Source organism: Adiantum capillus-veneris, chromosome 22 (genome assembly GCF_014529385.1).
Source record: "Adiantum capillus-veneris isolate H3 chromosome 22, ASM1452938v2, whole genome shotgun sequence".
Taxonomy (NCBI): Eukaryota; Viridiplantae; Streptophyta; class Polypodiopsida; order Polypodiales; family Pteridaceae; genus Adiantum; species Adiantum capillus-veneris.
This window is the reverse complement of record NC_140952.1, coordinates 74,646,107-74,652,460: the sequence shown is the minus strand read 5'-3', so window position 1 is coordinate 74,652,460 and position 6,354 is coordinate 74,646,107. Positions and strand designations below refer to the sequence as shown.

General features: G+C 40.5%; 1 pseudogene; it reads left to right on the top strand.

Annotated features, from left to right (window-relative positions):
• Positions 1-3,057: 3,057 nt before the first annotated feature.
• Positions 3,058-3,742, top strand: LOC147429599 (uncharacterized; annotated as a pseudogene).
• The last annotated feature ends 2,612 nt before the right edge of the window (positions 3,743-6,354 follow it).

The window sequence follows — 6,354 nt, the reverse complement described above, 5'->3', positions numbered from 1 at the left end:
TTGGTGCAAACAGAGAAGCGCATACCAATCGGGCATCTTACTTAAAGTAGCTAGTTTTGAAGGAGTATCAAAAGTTTGAAGGGTGGTTTGAGAACCCTCCAAGAAAATAGAAGGTGTGTCACTAGACTCAATGCCATTATGCATGTTCACTACATATCAAGAAAATCAAAATCATATGGGCCCGAGGTCAGGCTAGTAAAGGACCAAGTAATGGTGCTTTTAGAGGGTCTATAGGGGAGCCCTCTATTTGGTTCACCCTATTACAATTTAAAATTTCTTACACACACACACACAAACACAACATATGATAAAAATAAATGGACACAAGGGATGATACATACAAGTTGAGCACAATTGTTGTGTGGGTTGTGTGTGTGTGTGTGTGTGTGTGTGTGTGTGTGTGTGTGTGTGTGTGTGTGTGAGAGAGAGAGAGAGAGAGAGAGAGAGAGAGAGAGAGAGCTTCATTAAAAAATAAAAAATAGAATCTATGTACTATCTGATGAGTGTTGAAATTAAGAGCTGTTACAAGTGACCTCAAAGATCTAGCCAATAAAGCTTCTTTAACTCAAGATGTATGTGTGGAGAGAGAGAGAGAGAGAGAGAGAGAGAGAGAGAGATTCTTTTATGATCTTCATCAAAGGTGACCCTATATCATACTTTAGTGCATGCAATGGCCCATATGTCTACCTTAATTCCTTTGTCGTGTTGGTGTAATTATCGTCATTAATTAAATTGAAAAATATATTATTATATATGATAAAAACTTTATACATTGATGGAGCATCCATTGTACAATTGATATTACATGACATGAACATAAATACAACATTGATCTTGTTGTGCTTTGAAACATAAGTTAGTTTCATAAGAATAAAGACCATGTTTTTTTCCCTACGGCAGCAACGCACGGGTCACATACTAGCCTCTTCTAAATAGCATGTAGTTGGCCTCTATATAAAGCTTGTAAATGGAAAGGAGTAGAGTTTCACAACAAACTCTTAGCCCCAACGTGGTCTAGCCTTAGTCTAGGGGGAATCTCAATGGAGTTTGTAAGGAAGTGCAAAAGAGTATCTGGGGTTTTGGAGCAGTGGGAAGAAACCTAGCACTTCAAGAACTCCATCTTGCACTGGATCCTCTGGCTTTCTAAATTTTTAGGACCACCACAAAGCCGGTATTAAATAGAAATTACCAAGAAAGTGAATACTGATAAGGGTATGAGTCAGCTTGTTCAATTTTGGGACGGTAACAGTAAGAGTTGGAAAACCATTGACCTTCTAGCAACCCAGTATTAACTAAATCGCTATGAGATATTGGTAGTCAACAGAACGATAAAAGAGCTTGACAATGTTCTAATGTCAATTTGTGAATCTGGGATTGAGTGGAATGCCCGGAGATAGTCCAGAAGTAGTATTTTGAAGAAAACCTTGGGTAGTTGTGCTCTTCTTGTATGCACTCAGACTATTAGTTACCTCTTCTTTCACCAAATATGGCGGGCAAGGAATTGCTGTGCATTTGAAGGAGATCTTGATATGTCAAGCTTCTCAAAGAGTATACAAGAACGTAGGGCGATGATCTATACGCTTGAAAAAAAGCAAAACTTGCACTACAACACATCACACGAATATTGAAGAAAACATACAAAATTTTACAAGATCTAGAGTAAAATACTGACCTACTTCAAATTATGACCTAAAAACTCAAAGAGTTTCAAGTGGGCCCTAATTTTCTTTGGCTAGGGAAAATGCTTTTGGCATGCTCTGGTTACAGCTACATCAACTTTTGCAACACCTTATTGGAGAGAGAGAGAGAGAGAGAGAGAGAGAGAGAGAGAGAGAGAGAGAGAGAGAGAGAGAGAGAGAGAGAGAGAGAGAGAGAGAGAGAGAGAGAGAGAGAGAGAGAAGAACTGTCCCTTATGAAAATGCTTAGTGAGGACTCTCCATAGGCCCTATAGAGGGCATTTACTTTAATGGGTCCTTATCACTTAACACAATTTCCCACAAGTTGGAGTCATAGTAGGTTGCTTTGGTGCATACAGAGAAGCGCATGCCGATCGAGCATCTTACTTAAAGTAGCCAGTTTTGAAGGAGTATCAAGAGCTTGGAGGGTGGTTAGAGAACCCTCCAGGAAAATAGAAGGTGTGTCACTAGTCTCAGTGTCATTATGCATGTTCACTACACATCAAGAAAATCAAAAGCATATGGGTCCCAGGTCAGGCTAGTAAAGGACCAAGTAAGGGTGCTTTTAGAGGGTCTATAGGGGAGCCCTCTATTTGCTTCACCCTATTGGCTGAAAGCATGAAATGGTGCTACAAAAAGGACTGTCCTTGACACAACATGGGCTTGGTGGTTCATTTGTGTATAAATTGGACCTTTAAATTGGAAATGGAGAGGGGCCATATGGGTGAAAGCATGTATAGGTGGCCTGGAAAGTAATGTCAAGGACATTGCTTTTTTGCACTTAAAAGTGGGTGTTTTAAAAGTGCTTCAAATCTCAAAAATAATATCACTCTCCTCAGGTACGTCAATTAAGTCTCCTAACGTAACGTACCACAATTAATGAGACTAAATGTAATTTACTGCTGAACGCCGGGCCGCTTCTTTCTCGCTTCAACCTGTCTGAGCTTTCTTTGTCTCTGAGATCTCTCTTAGAGCTCTATCTAGATCCTCTCTGTCTCTCTGTCTCTCTTGGAGCTCTATCTAGCTCCTCTCTGTCTCTCTCACACAGAGCTCTTGCTGAGCTTTCTGTATCGCTCAACCCCCTCTCTCTCTCTTTCTCTCTCTAAGCATGGCTCCTCTTCTGTCTGAGCTTGCGCTCATCTCTCTCTCTCTCTCTCTCTCTCTCTCTCTCTCTTAGCACTCTTTCTCTCTCTCTCTCTCATGAACTCTATCTCTATAGGTTCCTCTTCTACTTGATGATTCTTGAGGTATGTAAACACTTATTATGCTTTGTTAGTATCTTGCTAATTAGTGCAAGAAGTGCCATGTATTAATTAAATAGCGTGTAGTTATGATTTGTATTGTATTTCTTGTAGAGCAATCCTTTGAAAGTACTGCAACAATGGAGCACAGTGAAGAACTGTCTATCAGCTCATCGTCATTGAGTAGAGAAGCTCAACTTCAGCGCAGAAAATTAATGAGGGAATATTGGGTTGCTCAGAAACGAAAGCAACGTCAGGCAACGATCAACTTTGTGACAGAAAGCAATACAGGGGAGATGGATGAAAGAAAGAAACGAAGGATATGCCAATCTATGGTACAACACTTTGATACCTTAACTGTGGGAATGGATGCAAGTGGTAGGAAGGAAATCTTTGATGAACTTCTTCAACATCCTTGCTTACTTACTATGCAGAGTAAATCCAAAGAGTTGGAAGCAATTATGCTGAGAAACATCCGCAACACTTTGAATCATGTGAAGGTCCCAAGATCTTCGGACGAGTTTTTTGTGAAGAAATCAGCAATGATGATGTTGGTGAATGGTGGAAGCAAGGAGCAAAACACTGACATGAGCATACCGCAAGCTTCCAAGCTTATGGGGATCCACAAAAGAAACTTATATTCAGCCAAACATCACTTAATAGTGTCAAGTGAATCCGATGGTTCGTTCCCTGCATCTGCGTGTCATAGAGATGATGCACGGAGAACTCACATCACTCAAACTGTTAGAGACTAAGTCTTTCAATTTTGGACGGATGAGACGAGGGTGTCCCCCAACAAGAAAGATGTTTGCAGTAAGAGACTAGCTAGATGTTCATATGTAAAGCATCCAATCCACCTTCTTGAGGAGCCTCAGGTAATTGATATATTCTTTTAGCACTTTTTATTGGTGCTACAACTCATATTCCTGCTACAACATTATGTTTCTATACCACTTTTTATTAGTGCTACAACTCATTATTGCCATAACATTATGTTTCTATACTTCTTTTTATTAGTGCTACAGCTTGTTTTGGTGTTTTGCACCACTTTCTAGTGGTGCTGGAACATTAAAAAGTGGTGAAACATTACTATACTGGTCTCTAATTGAATCTGAACCACTTCTAAAATTTGATCAATAGTTCTAAATGTTTTTGAAGCACTTTTACTTGTGTTTCCACACCACTTTTTAGTGTCTTTGAACCAGTTTTTAATGTTTTGCAGCAGGTTTTAATGTTTAAGAAACAGTTTTTACTAGAAATGCACCAACGCTTCACCGTAAACCCTACAAAGTGCTGTTCACCCACTAAAAAGTCTTGTTTACCCAATGCTAACATACGTGTTTTACAAACTCGTAGGGGTGTTACAGGTATAAACGTTTTGTGCAGCTCACTTTTTCCAAGTGATGTAGCAGCTTTTAGTCATGGTGCAACAGTTATAGTAGTGCCATAGACTTTTTACTGCTGCTGCACGAATGGTGCCCACCACCTTATGATGGTAACCAAAACCATATTAGTGGAGTTTGAACACATTTTGTTAGTAAATACTTACAAGTGTTGTCACACCACAATGAAGCGGTGGACACAACACTTACAAGTATAAAAACCACTTTCACGTGGTGTCTAGCCGCATTTAAGTGGTGTCTGACCGCATTCAAGTGGTGAGAAGCCACTTTCATGTGCTAAGTCACTACGTCAGTCCATCACTCCATGCAAGTGGTGAGGCACCACTCCCAAGTGGTGTGACACCACTTTCAAGTAGTAACTAAAACCTTATCACTGCAATCAAGCGGAAAGTTCCCGCTTTCAAGTGGTTAGACACCGCATTCAAGTGACAAGAAAACGTGTTAAAGTGGTGACTGCCCACTTTGAACTAGTTTCTCACCACTCTCAAGTGGTCATCAAGTGGTGAGACACCACTTTCATGTGCAAAGTACTATGTTAGTCATCACTCCATGCAAGTGGTGAGACACCACTCCCAAGTGGTGAGACACCACTTTCAAGTGGCCGAACACCGCATTCCAATGACTTGAATCCGCGTTCAAGTGGTGATTGCCCACTTTGAACTAGTTTCTCACCATTCTCAAGTGGTCATCAAGTGGTGAGATACCACTTTCAAGTGATAGCTTAAACCTGGTCACTGCAATCAAGCGGCAAGCTCCCACTTTCAAGTGGCCAGACACCGCATTCAAGTGACCAGAATCAACGTTCAAGTGGTGACTGCCCACTTTGAAGTAGTTGCTCACTAATTTCAAGTGGTCATCAAGTGGTGAGACACCACTTTCATGTGCTAAGTCACTACGTCAGTCATCACTCCATGCAAGTGATGAGGCACCACTCCCAAGTGGCAAAACACCACTTTCAAGTGGTATCTAAAACCTTGTCACTGCAATCAAGCGGCAAGTTCCCGCTTTCAAGTGGCCAGAAACCGCATTCAAGTGACCAGAATCCGCGTTCAAGTGGTTACTGCCCACTTTGAAGTAGTTTCTCACCACTCTCAAGTGGTCATGAAGCACTTTTCACAAGAGCTCCTCCACTTCCAAGTTGTGTTGGGCCACTATCTAGTTCTGATGCTAGTATGTCGCCTAGTATTTTGTCCCTCCCAGCTACTTTTTAAGTGCTAGATTTTAATTGGTGACTGGCCACTTTGAACTAGTCGCTCACCACTCTAAAGTGGTCATCAAACACTTTTCACAAGAGCTCGTACACTCTCAAGTTGTGTTGGACTACTATCTAGTGCTAATGTTGGTCTGTCGCCTAGTATTTTGTCCCTCTCAGCTACTTTTTAAGTGCTAGTTCTGAACTTCCCCAGAACTTTCATGTCCTTACTCACCACTTTTTAATCGTTGCCCACCATATTCAAGCAGTGCACACCATTTTTTATTGGCGGTTCATCACCGTCAAAGTGGTTTGAATTCACTTTTAAGTCGTGCCAAACCACTTTTTAGTTACGCTGAATGCGGTTTCTCACCACTATTAAGTTGTCCTCACACAACCTCTTAATATTCTACCTTTTTGTATGGTTACTAGTTTCTACACTAATTTGTATTTGTGGTGCATTATTTTCACAGGTAAAACAATACTACTGAATGTATCATTACTAGTTTTTAGTGGTGCACACCAGTTTTTAGTGATATAGAATCACTTTTTAATGTTTTGAAACAATTTAACCAGTTTTGAATGCTAAGTTTATTTCTTACATTTGTATGCATGTATATTGCAGGTGGAGCTTTATTTAAGATTCAAGACAAAGTATGCAGATATTCAGATTTCGCAACATTGATTCGAGTCTATGAAACCGTTCTTTGTCCGAAAATTGAGGGATCGCTACACCTGTTGTTGTATTGTGCATGAACAAATGATTTTCCTTAAAGAGGCAGTAAATCACATGCGGACTCGAAGTTTTGATCTTCATGGTTCTTGCTGCATGTGCAGCTGCC